Below are 13,599 nucleotides of genomic sequence, written 5' to 3'. Positions count from 1 at the left end.
TAAACTCTTATGCTTTAAAAAAAAAAATAAAAAAAATCCCATAATAGCCAAGTTCCTCTTAGTCAAATGTGCCATGCTCTGTACACTCCGGAGCAAGCCCAGCCAAACACAGCAAAAAAACCAGCCTTCGCCTCCACATGGTGCTCCCCTGGAACCAATGCAGCAGAAGCAGGAGGTCTCAGCTGCCCAGAAACTGGTAATTTCAACCGGAAGCATCACACTTCTGCCCTTGAGATCTTCTGTCACTGATTCTTTGATGCCTGAATTACTCAAACCCATTACAGAGCCTCAATTCTGGCAGCAGCTAAACAACATTTGCCCCTCCAGCCTCAGCTTATTGCTTGAATTCCTGTTTCTCATCAGCAACCATTGTGCGTGGTCAAGCAACAAAAAAAAAAACAGGGCTCATCTTCCTTGATCCCAGAACAGCTAATGAACTCCTTGCTATCCCGGCAGGCTTGTGCTGTAGTCACACTGTCACACCTGAATTCAAACACACTTGACAGTCACTGCAGTTACCTTTTCTGAAATAGCCTCAAAAAGCTTAATAAGGGCACTGCAGCAACATCCAGATACTGAATATAGCTCAGCTGTGCAAGGGTGAGATATCCTCCAGGGGTTTGCAGCCCAAGCAAGTAGGCAGCTGAGTTTTGCAGAAACAAGCACCCGAGTACTTCTAGCCAGTTCTCCTTGAGGACACAGGGAAGGTAAAGCACAAAGTTATCTTTATTCTCATGTAGTGAACTATGACAAAGGATCATTATGTGGCTGTACACTGCAGAAACCCCCCTTCCTGCACAGCAGGAGGGCGGGATGCCCCTCCAGGAAAGCCCTCTGCCAGACTTGGAGCACGTGTCAGTGTTCAAGCAGCCATGAACAGGAAAACCTCATGTGATGGATGCAGCATCTTCCTCACATGACAAGAGCTGGCTGTGGAAGATAAGAGGACAGATAAGAGGACAGAAAGTCACATGCAGTCCCCTGGGACAAAGAGGTTTCCCTCTATGCTCTGCCAGCCTTCCAGATTGCTGTATTCCCCTACTCCAATACCCACACCTCCAAGAAGGTCCCCCCAGAATATTATTACCCTGACCTAGCTCTGTCTAGGTGACATAAAGCCATTTAAAAATAAGAATTGTTCAAATGTGCATTATACATGTAATGCAATCCTCTACAGACCAACACTTACAGGGCTAACTCTTCCCTTAGCACTCCCCTGCTCTCTTCTTTGGGACAGGGACTGCATGGCTCTTAAGGGCTGTCCTGCCCCAGTGAGAAAAGCCATCACATGAGCAGATATTCTCAGCCCAGCTCCCCCATCTGTCTCTCAGCACTCTGATTTAAACATATGAGGAGCTGGCCTTAAACTGGACCTGATCTGAAGCATATCAGTATCAACAACTTCCCCAACAGCATGCAAGGAAAAAGATACAGAAGGAATAAAAATAGTGAGAAAACAAACAGCAACAGAAGTCAGAAATAAAGCTGCCTTTGTTCTGCTCTTAAACCTATACAGTGAAACAAAATATTTGCATAGAAAGATCCTGCTCATGAGGCCTTAAAACTTTTTCCTCCTTCTGTTTCCATACCATTACAGTGCTTTTCACCCATGTCAGCTGCTCCCAGAAGTTCATTAAAAATTTCCCCAACAAGTGAGACTGAGAGCACCCCCACCCCACCCCCCCAGTCACAGGACACCAACCAAGGAGCCTGACAGGGTCACGGAGGAGCAGATAGCCTCAGCCAGGAGACATCGCTAAGAGGGATTCAAGCATCTCCAGTTGGGGCAAAGTCTGAACAAAGAGATCAGACAGAAGAAGAGGCTCTCAAAGAGCCCTGCCTGAGGCTCTGGGGGATTTCTGCCAGCGGGGTATTTTGATGATAAGGGTTGCAGAGCTTCTCAGTCTGCCAGGCATGAGCCTGCAAGATGGTAAAGCATCCCGTTGGCCCTATGATAATGCCTGTACTATCTAGTTAAACAATAAGCCTTAGGTTGTTTTCCTAACCCAGGCAGCGGCTGGCAAAGCTAAAATAAGCTACTGTTGTCTTACACTGCAGTACAACAGCCTCACACACATTTTCCTTCTCCCTACCATATCTTCCCTCTTCCACTCAGCTGCACAGAGCATACTGATGCCATCACTGCAGGAGCAAGGCACTCCCAAACCAAGCAGGGAACAACTTAAGAGGTTCAAACTTCAGCCGCTTTGATCGGGAGAGTGGCTCCACCAGAGCCAAAATAAATGTTTGCTGATAATCCCGTGCCCTCTGTTTGCTTGTGTGGCTCCCATTTTATTAGCTTTCTTATGGCAAGTTTTACAGCTGAGGTCAGAGTGATAAAATGCACAGATTGTTCTTCACCATGCTGATTTGTTTCTTCAGAGTTAGATGCAGCCATACCTTGAAAAATGAGATACTTTGATCTAGGGTGCTCTCTTGTCCCTTGCAAAGCTTCACCTCCTTAGCCACTTGACAAACAGAAAACCTGTTCCAGGGCGGGAGGAGAGCAAGTCATAATCATTTCCTACTGAATGCTCGAGATGCCTTTTACTGAAATACCCAAATCCTGAAGTATGATCAAATCAATCAAATGACGGTGCTTTACCTCCCTGCAAGGAGCGCTCTCTGCCTGTTGCCCCGGAGAACCCCTTGGGTAACTGCAGGACCACATCAGATCACAAGATGTGAATCACCACCCCATCATCTCCGAAATGTCAGGGTCTGTGCAATAGCTTTTAATTCAGCCCAGAACACAATGCTACAGCTTTCATCTGTTCTCCCGACTTGATTTATTCAAGTTATGCTCCCGCTAACCTATTTGGTTTTCCCATTCTGAAAGCCAAGAGAAAAATCAAAGAAGGAAAAAAGGGTTTTGTTTTTCCTTTATTTTTTCAAATTCACACTACTCAGGTTGGGAACTAAACCATGCTGCATCAGTCAGCTGGAGACATCCTTGTTGTCTCTAGATAAAAATCAAAGTTGAACCAATTTACCTATTAACAGTGGCATAGCAAAAGCTGAAGAAGCCATCAGAAGCTTTCTGGTCCCAAGATGGAGTTCCTGTTGTTTTTCAACATGCTTAGAAATTACTACTCAGCCTTTACCGAATTTTATGAATGGAAAGCAGTTTTGCCCCAGAGCTTGTATTTATTATTCATAGCTTGGTTTGTTCTCCCTGTATGTTAGGGAACTGTAGATCCAGATCAGGAATACACAATATTTTCCATCTCTATTTCTTTCATCAACACCTCTAAAGGTAAACACACAACAGAAGACATGTTTATAAACATATTGTTACCTTCTGGATGATGCGTACAACCAAACGAGCAGGCCTGAAGCCACTGCTAAGATGAGTTTTGCTTCTGCAGTTGCAGAATATGGCAAGGAAACAACATTGCAGAGTTTTTATCCTCCACACCACTGCTGCTTGCTCACACAAGTCTCTCAATCTTGTCTGAATAGCAAACCGCTCTGACACTGGCATTTGCTGGCCAGCAAGAAAGAGCAAAACGGATGCAAATCCCCAAAACAACCAAGATAAGAAGCTTTAATTCAAGTAGACCCTGAAGTACCTCAAACTTTAAATCACACCTGAGTACCCTGTGGCACACACACACACAAAGGCACAACACATCACGTCCAGTCCCCCAGTTCATCTGTGAGGCAGTTCAGGGAAATTTTTCTGCATTGTTTTGACTGCAATCACAGTCTCTTCGGGCAGACCTTCACACAACTGCGATCTCTATCAGGATTATGAAGCACATTTTCTGCAGATTTTCTGTGTTGTTTCTCTCTGGTTCTTCTGTTTTGTTTTTTAACCTCCTACTTAAAATAAAACCCCAAACACTGATGAGACAGAGCTAACAACAGAAGAATATTAAGGTGTGAAACATCTTCTGCTCAACCTAAAATGAAGCAGCCAGACCAAGCAAAGCAGTTTGTCTGGAGAGCAGTTTGCTGTCTAAAAGATGAAAAAAGTGGAGAGGCCTCCTAGACACAGACTTGTGGTCACACAGCAGAAAGGGCTGGTAGGAAGACTCAATCTAATTTGAAGGAAGCCCAACACTTCAGTTGCATTCTGCTGCTGTGAGTCCTTCAGCAGCAGAACTGGCTGAAGGAGCTCCTGGTCCTGTCAACACACAGGAGTTGTGCTGTGGTTTTATTTGCTTATTTCAGGCTCAGTTAGTTCCCTGGCCTGCTTCCTACCACAAATCCTTCTTCGCAGCTGAAGGGTCAAAGTCCCAGAGGCTGCATTCCTTGTGATTAAAGCACTGCTGAGGTTTCCGTATCGCCCCGCTGCCGGCTGAAGTGCCATTCAGGAGGCTCTATCACACTACCAGGCTTTTCTGACAAAGTAATTTCAAGAAGTTTCTGCCGCTCCAGGTTGCTCATTCCTGCTTCCTACATAGCGACTGTACCCACAGAAAACACCGTAGGATGGACAAAAGTGAGGAGGTAGGGAGGGAACACTGCCAAAGTGGTACAACAGAGGGAAAAAATCAGACAGATGCTCTGCTACATTGCATAAGTGAGAGTCTCTGCAAAGATAAACTGTCTCTTTCGAGAGGGAAGATAGGTTAGGACCCATAAGGTCCTAACCATCTCTAGGTGCTCTTGAGAGCATGCTGAAGCAGCTGGTGTACCCCAGAAAATCCACCCTGGGCCTGAGCATCTGCCTTGGCTGCTCACAGACACAGCACCCACGGTAGAGCAAAGCTCCCAGACAGAGGTTTCCACCGGAGCTGGGGCCACGTCCTGCTGGCTTCCCAGGGATGGCCTTTTCCTCACTGCCCCAAGCCCCAGCTCCTCAGTGGAAGACACAGCAGACCTGATGCCCCCTTGAGGAGGGGCCACACTGCCCTAACACCATCCTGGCTCAGGATGCATTTGTAGCAGCACTGAGCACCCTGGATTCATTGGTGTTAATAGGGAAGTTAGGAGCCCAAAGGACAAGGCAGCGGGTAACCCCTTCACACCAGTAAACCCTTGCACCTTTTCCTCAGCTGTGAGCCCAACGTGTCCCTACAGCTTGTTGGGAAGAGCTTGTTAGAAAACAATGCTGTGCTGAAAAACTCTTCAGAGGATCACCCCCTTCATGAGAAATTAACAAAAAACCTGAAATGCTTTGATGTCAAAACTTCCTGGACCAGTGTTATAGGACCAGGTTTTTAATTTTAAAATAGCTTCCTACCTGGTATGTTTAGTTACCACTTTTTGATAATTAATCATAAATAATGTTTAAATATCAGAAAAACTGATCTGACCTTACCAAAGAGGAGCTCCCCTGCCCCCCTCCCCATGAAGCAAAGTGTTTCATAATGCAAGCCCTCCATCCCTTGGAGGGAGGGTGAGATCAGGGCAGACACCCACCCCCCCCACCCGATGAAAAAATACCGAAGTCTTGTGGATATTTTTTCATGAAGTGGAACTATCCTGCCTGTAAGGTGCATATACCGATAAGGTATAAGCTGCAGCCGATTTCCCCAGGCTGCTCAGCACTCTGCAGGAGCCCCGAGGCGCTGTGTGCGTGAGACCCGCTGTCCTGCTGGCAGCTCCTGGGCGGGGGACACGTCAGGGCACAGCCTGTCCCGGGCAGGGGACATCCCTGCCTCTCACGGCATCCAGGAGGTGGCACTGTTCAACTACTGAGGCTTGCCACAAGCCGCCTGATTTCCCTTCCACCTCCTCGCCAGTCGTGTTGTGGTGTTTTGTTTTGTTTTTTGTTTTTTCCTGCCTTGAGGATGGCGATAGACCATCGCAAAAAGCTGGGCTGAATTAAGAATAAAGACTCCTTAGGACAGACGATGGCTGTATGATCGCACGAGTGTTTCTCTCTCACATCAGAGCGGTAAAGGACTGGCTAAGGCAGAGAGGTTTGCTCTGTGCAAGGTGATGTTATACAACTCTCTCCCTCCAGCAACTACCGGAACTGCTCTGTTTTAACCCTTTGGCACCTGCCCCAGCCCATTCAAAGTCCCTTTTAATTAATTTATTTTGAACAGCCTACACCCTCAGCGCACTGCGAGGCAGAACACCTACCTGGCTCTGACCGAGCGGGCAAACAACAAGAGCACTTTATCAGGAGGGAGGTGTTATCGCAGCCCAGCGCACCGACTCCTGCTCCCTGAGCAAACAGCAGTGGTGGATGGGGACAGCCACAATCCTTCACAGCAGCTCACCTGCCCTGTGCCTGCCACGCAGGCTCCCAGGCAGGGAAATGGCACACACCTACCTTCCCTCAGCAGTTTGCACCGAGACTTGCTGAGCTGGGGGGACATACTCGCTCCTGCCGGGATTCGATGGGTCCGTAATCTCCAGAGAGGAGGTAGCAGCGCTGCAAGACTTAACAAAACTCCTGTTGGCACTTTCATGTCCCAGCACGGCCCCACAGGAACATGGCTTGTGGAGGTGACTGAACAAGCTACTGCAGTTCACAGCAGTGCTTTGACTCTCAGTGAATTTGGAATAAAGTACAAAGTGGAAAAAACTTGGCTGAAACATCCTGAAGTTATCTCCACTCACATCAGTAATGCAGGCAACAGCTTTCCTTGTAGACCCTCCCCAGCCCCTTTGCAACACTCACTGCAGCACAAAAACCCTATCATCCAGGAATCACTGATACTCTTGCAACTATTTCATTAGTTGTTTGCAGGAGAAAGATAACCACGAGGAAACATCTGCTGGATTTTAACTTCTTAGACTTGCTCAGTAGCAGTGGAAGCAACAGGTGGGAAGAAAGCAGCCAGCCATGACCTGCTAGCTTCTCCTGAAGCTGCATCTGGCAGTGGTTGGAGGGAAATCAGTGGTCAGAGGCTCAGCATGGGAACCACTCACCTACACCAATTCTGCTTTCAGGACTTCAGTGAGTTCACAAATGAGTACTGTTCCCCTTGAGCAAGGAGGTCTACAACTGCTCATCAGACTGTCTCTTTCAAATAACAGCCCAGATGAGTCATAGCAAAGACTGCAGTGCTTGTGTCTTTTTTTAGTGATTTAAAAGTTCTCATGGCCATTTTTTTTCCTCCCTGAAACTTGGCCCTTCTCTGCCACAGTTGCAGAAACTACCAGCAAATGAGGCTTTGCAAGCTATGTGCTCCAGGACAGTGGTGTCCAATTTTCCAGCCAGATAGGCCACAAGTTCTTCTCACCATATGCAAGTGCTACACATCTGATCCTCCCTGAACATAGCACAGCATGCCCAGGTGGAAGAACTAACTTGTGTACATGCAATTTGCTCAACACCTCTCAGAAATGCTACCTGTGCTGCAAGCATGCATGCAAGCCTGCATCTACCCTGCTTCCCACCAAGGCTACCAGGAGAGGGGTCCTGGGCTATGAAAATGGCTCATGAGCAAGCCATTTTCTGTGAGTTCCTTGAATTTAGTAGAGGAGCTACCCACAAGCACTGATTGTCTGGCAACCAGCCCAATTAGCAGTTTTCCTGAGGACCTGGCAGCTCCTCCTCTCCCCTAACAAGGGCTCACACCTGGACTCTGTTACAGGAAAGGCCATCATGAAACAAAAAATGTGCCCCAGGCACCGCCTCTGCCATCACCTGCAGGGTAGGAGTGGCTGGCTCTGAACGTACTTCCAAAGGAAAAGAAGAAAGACAAAGCAATGACCAAGCTATGAGCTGTATGAACTGTCCTGCTGGGCCTTTGCTTGTTGGTGTAGCTAGGGTCACACACCAACACAACACAAGTGGCATGAGAACAGAAAGCTTCCAGTTAAACAATCCTCTTGACTTGTACCAAAGCCACCTTCCTAGCACTTTAACACTTCAGCAATAAATGTCTCCTCACACACTAATGACTTAAATATCATGTGTCCATAGAGGGAGACGATTTCAACCTGTGTCAGAAAGGCCGAGCTCTCTCCTCAGTAACTAGGACAAATGCTAACTCCAGCACAGCACTGCTGTTATCCCATCTGACCTCAGCAGCCAGCCAAAAATGCAGGGAGCGGCAAGTTTCCGTTACAAGCCGTTTTGGTAGCTGAATAAGGTGTTCCCTCCATCCCTCACCAAGAATGCATAAATTCCTTTTTTCTCCCCCCCCCACGAGCACAAAGATCAAACAACGCAAAGCGATGTATTTGCTCACATTCTCGTGTCCCTTTTTGAAGCTCATGCTCCTTTTGAAAGCCTCTTCAGATCTTGACGGCAGCTCTGGCTACTCCTGCTGCAGGACTCAAGGGTGCTGCCAGCTTCGGTGACCTCCCCTACAGAGGGGAGAGCTGCCCATGGCAGGTATCTGCACCCCAGCCACCTCTGTTGACAGGACGGTGTGCCAGCAAACTTGTCAACACCACACATTAACGCAGCGGCCTATACCCCACGGCAGATGCATAGCCTGTTCATTAACAGCTTCGGCTGCCAGCACAAGGTTCAGCAGACTTTTTCCTGATAATCACCCTCAGAGTGGTGCCTCTTTCCTTCTCACAAGCCCCATCCACAGCTGTGCTTCTCCCTCAGGGCAGCAGAATCATCCCTGCCACCCCAAAGCAAGAGGGTTGAGCAAGCTGATCCTGCTAGAGGAAAAAAAAAAAAAAAAAAAAAAAAAAAAAAAAAAAAAAATACTGTTTGGGGTGTGAGAGGCATAGGGTTAACTTTTGGTTCCCTCTGGTTTGTTTCAGAGTCAGGGACAAGGAAGAGAGGCAAAAGGAGAGTCAGTGTGTTCAGCAGCAATTAAACATTAGGACGGCCTTCCTCCATCATTAAAAGTGCACCGTAATTTCACTGACTCTTCTCAGTCCTTGCATATTTGAAAAGTCAATAGCCAGCAGAAGCCCATGCTGCCTGTCAGGAGCATGTTCTTGGACCTGGGGCTCAAGTATTTGCACCTCTTGATTTCCATTGGAAACCTTTTCCTTATTCACATCATAAATGGGCAACAGAGCCCCTCTCTACCACCTGTCTCAGCAAGGTTTAGTCTATTTGCAATTTCACTCCAGTTTATTAGCATCTGCTGCAGCACTCACCAAAATCAATAGGAAAGAGCCCATTTCATTGATTAAGGTGGGAATTAAATTCCTTCTCTTTCCAAGCAGCCTTGAAGTATTGCTCTCTCTTTAACACTGCTGAGTCCTACAAGCAGGGACTGAATCAGCCCTTTCTTCTTCAGCTCACATCCATAAAAATGAAAATGGGGGAGACTGAGTCTGATCTGAAGACTGTACTCCTACCTGGGTCTCCCTAGATAAAGCCAAGGTGACGTATTCAGGAGTTGAACTCTGCCATCTTTTGCTTAGCTTAAAATCATCATTATCAAATTGGTTTTCTGCTCTTTTTCCGAGAGGTTCAGGAGGAAAACCTAGGCTCCTTGCCCCCCATGAGGAGGGTGGGAGACAGGAGCAGGAGGAAGAAGCATGGTTCCTTTCAGGGCTATTTCCCCTCCTCCCCCCTACTTTAGGATTCTGGAGATGGCTAAACACAGCCTTCTGTTTTTGTAGAGAATTAAAAGGTTTTTTTTTTTTAGGGCTGAGTACTGTCATGCTTTTTGTGACAAGTAAGAGTATTGAATGCTTCGAAAAGCACCTCTCCTAAACGCTGGGCACCAGAATCACTCCCTGCACCAGTTTCCCTATTGCCAGGATGCCTTTTTTGATGCTGGTCAAAACCCACATGCTAACGTTTAGTAACAAGGGCCTGTTCAGTGCATCGTAACAAAGATGTGGGGAACACCCTCTTCTTTTTCCTGTGACTATGATACCAAAACATTTTAAGATCTTCACAGTGCTCATTTTCACCCTGCACTAACAGCTGGCATAGAAGACCCTGAACTAGTTTATCAATTGACAGGAGCTCCGTGAAAGAAAACAAACTGCGTGATGGGAAGTCTGCTAGATCCCCAGATTGTTTCCATTTTAGTAAGTGCTATTGCTGGAAATAAAACCACAAAACAAATGATAGTGCCATGAATACTCCCTTAAGTAGCATTCAGTATTCCAGACCTGGAACTTTGCGATAGAGTAATTATTAGCCCCACTTTGTTTCCAAGGGAAACTGAGGCCAGTAGCACAGCAGGGAATTTCTTACGCTTCTGCATTCCCAGCCCAGCATCCCCTCCAGAAGCCAGCTGTCCCTTCCCATGGCTCACATCTGCCTGGATCCTGCATTGAGAAGCAGCAAGCTGCCCCCAGAGCGAGTGACTCAGCTGCCCCCAGCCGAGTTTCACCCATCTCCCTTCTCCGGCGGGGAAGGAGAGGGACCGTGCCAGCTCCCCACCCGCGCAGGCTGGGGCAACACGAGACCTCAAAGCTGTGCAAGCTCGCAGGACTGCTTGCGGCTGAGCCCAGGTGAGCCACGGGCACGCTGTCAGGGGGCTATGCCAGGAAACACCAAGCATCTTTCCCAACTGCTGCCAGAGCAGACGGCACCAGGTGTGCTATTTAACCAGCCCGGGTGCGGCTCTTATCCATTACAGCCAGTCCCCAAGATACTTTGCCTTGAGTCAGTCGCTGGCAGGGCTCCCAGGGAAGCAGTCTGCTCTGCATCTCCCACCTCTGGGCAGCCCTGGCAGCAGGGAGAGGATGGGCACATGGCCGTGCACCTCTGCGCTGGGAGAGCCTCACATCTTCTTTTTGAAAACATATGGTTTTGCAGGAGGGAGTAAACTGGGTCTAGAAGCACTTGAATAAAAACAGGGCTTGAACTGCTTGGCTAAACACGCACGAGCCCATATGAATGCACTTACGCGAGCTGACAACCGGTTTTTATCTGGTTAGCGCTCATCAATTAATTACAGACCAGCGTGTCCACACCATGGTTTCTCTGTGATTTAGCCAAGTCAATTTTCCAAAACAATTTTAACTAACCCAGTCACAGCTGAGCTGTAGACACGTATTTCAGTATCTGGGACGCCGAAGCACAGTCAGGACTCTCGGGCACTCAGTGCACATAAATGCAGTTTTCCAGACCCATTACAGAAACTTGCTGTGCCTGCCTACAGTGTCCATGCCCACCCCAGCCCTCCCACGTAACGCTGGGGAGAGGGGCCCGTGCCTGTTTCTTATTTACTTCAGTTCCTAATGCAGTCCACTGAGCCTAAGCTGCTGAGGAAGGTTTGTGCTAAGGCCCCAGCCTGCAAAAAGAAGGTAACAGACAGCTGAGGAGCAGTAGCATCTTAAACAGCTGCAGCTGTTTCCCCAGTGAACGTGATTCAGAGCCTCAGCACTCGCAAGCTGAAGCTCAGAACATAGCAACAATTCTTGCAAAATATTTTGCTTCTTGTCTTTTTTTTTTTTTTTCCCTCCTCCTCCCCCACACAACTTTTTAACCTCTTGGTGCCTATGCTGAGTCCCTACCTAAAATAGGTCCCAGGGTGGAACATACTTGCCACTTGATCCGTGGCTTGCTAAATTTAGCCAAACACAGCCTGCCCGTACAAGATGGTTCTCTTGAAATGTCAGTAGCCACACACAAGGTTGCCAATGTCATCCAGGAAGTGGGACACCACGGCAGTTATATTTTTTACTTAAAATAATAGTAAAAGAAACTGTCGCACTCTGTGGAGAGGCAACCATAAATTTGATTCAAAAAAAAAAAAAAAAAAAAAAAGGAGGAGGGAAAAGGGAGGGAAGGACAGACTTTTGCAAAGCAACACTTGATCCAGAAGAGAAGCTTTGTATTTAGCATATGTAGAATAGATTAACTCTTTGACTGGAGTCAAAGAAAGCTGAAAAAGAGAACAACCTACTTTAAATGATTTTTGGCAGCAGAGAGTTAAAGTGGAAAACAGACTTTTAATCTAGAGGAAGGGAAGACATGGAGGAAAAGAGAAGGATACACCAGCATAACATACAATTCCATCTCCTTAAGTTACCAAGTGTTTGATGTCAGCATCTGACTTTGTAAATATGCGACTTCTGAAGACGTATCAAATACACAACTGCTCCTCCATGCAACAAGGCACTGTGATCCACAGAAAAATCTTCCCCAGGACTGTTGCAGTGGAGACACCAGCAACTAGTAAAGAAGAAAAACAACAAGCAAAACACCCTCCTTTTCTCTGGTGCTCCATAGGCAACTGCTGCTCCCTGCCCTCCTTGCAGCATCGCTGAGAACCACCACCTCATTTTGACCGTCAGCTGAGCTCTGAATGTTTCTGCACAGCCTTTCTTGGTTTTTAGGAAGGAAAAAAAAAAAAAAAAAAAAAGGGAAAAGAAAAAAGAAAAGCAGTTGTCTTTGAACTTAAACCCATAGTTATAGAATTTAAAGCAAATTACATACTTTTTTAAGAATTTATCTAGAAATAGCACCCTCAGGTTGAAAAAAGCAACAAGAGGAGAGAAGAAGCTCCTGAAGACAAACAGTACGTCAGCTCTTTATCTCTCCATGAGAGAGAGAGGAGGAACCTGCACTAGGAGCAGCATTTCCAGCCATCCTGTCCTTTCTAAAGGAAGGGCAAAAGCTACCCCTGACCCCCAACTCCGAATTTGCTTCTTGCCTCCAGGAGGGCCAAATGTAACGGTAATGAAAATGGTGATTTGCACCAGCTGCTTCTTCATCACTTGACTAAAAGCAGGTGAGCAAGCTGGGACAGCCCTAAAGGCAAGGGAGTGCGGGGTTAACCCCATTAGCTCCACTTTACAAATCCCCCCTGCCTACCCAGGCAAGCAGCCTGCCCAGGCTCCGTTGTGCCCTGTAGCCTTGAAATTATGCCTCATCGCTACCAGCACGTAAAACCAGTCACCTGCTGCTATACGTTCAGGCACAGGATGAACCCAGTGCTCTGAGCTCAGCCAAGCTAGGGGGAGGAGGCATCTAAAAGCAGATGCAATTAAGGGCATGTTAGCGTGTAAAATCATCACGGTTCCCACCCAAAGCCGATGGCAAAGCTGAGCAGGAGCAGGACTAGGCTGGTCCTGGGGTGCTGAGGTTGTTGTCCCAGGATGTGCACAGAAATGGGGGGCCCAAAACCCAGGGGGAGGTGGCTGTGGGGCCCGGAGGGAAAGCCGGGCTGTAGGTACGCCTGGGCTGGAGAACTAGCTCGCTGTGTTGGCACAGGCAGGACCTCGTGTCTGACTGATCCTGCAGTCAGCAAAATGTGATACTGCACCCTCTTATACACAGCCCCCAGCCCTAACGATGCCTCTGCGGAGTAACCTGTTGCATCTCAAATCTAGCTAATTGTCTGGGCAGCAAAGAGCTGTTTTCAAGGCTAAGATGCCTGAACTTTTCCTCTCAGAGAGTGAGGAAAAGGAATGAGGGATTAACTGTGAAAAATGCATGCGTATGTAGAAACAGAGCTGTTATTCAATATCGTGCAACGTCTTCCTATTTGAGGAGCTGCCTGACCCTTCAGATAGATAAGCTTTTGGCTGTGATGGGATGGCTGTGGCAGGGGATAATGCAAGGCTTTTGACAGCAGTGGGACAAGAAAGTATTCTCTTTGCAACCAGCGGTACAGATGCTGCAGTGTTTTATCATCGGTATTTTGCAGAACTCTCCATAAACTAAACTGCTGTCCTACTTGCCTAAAGTCACGGGTAATTATCTTCATATCCAATATAAATTAGCAAGATGTGGGTGTCACTGATACTGGGACAGTGTAACTTGCATCATTTCTGGCATTCAGTGATCTGCAAAATAATTCTAAC

General features: G+C 47.4%; 1 long non-coding RNA gene across 1 annotated transcript; it reads right to left on the bottom strand.

The window, feature by feature from the left end:
- Window positions 1-606: 606 nt before the first annotated feature.
- On the bottom strand, window positions 607-12,410 carry LOC311431062. The gene is made up of 3 exons (XR_014689216.1): window positions 12,230-12,410; window positions 11,823-11,965; window positions 607-930 (listed from the first exon to the last, which is right to left on the bottom strand). It is a non-coding gene; the product is annotated as an uncharacterized lncRNA (long non-coding RNA).
- Between the last annotated feature and the right edge of the window lie 1,189 nt (window positions 12,411-13,599).

Source organism: Aythya ferina, assembly GCF_964211825.1.
Source record: "Aythya ferina genome assembly, chromosome: 2".
Classification (NCBI taxonomy): Eukaryota; Metazoa; Chordata; class Aves; order Anseriformes; family Anatidae; genus Aythya; species Aythya ferina.
Note: the sequence above shows the minus strand (reverse complement) of the source record. Positions and strands in the feature narration are given on the sequence as shown.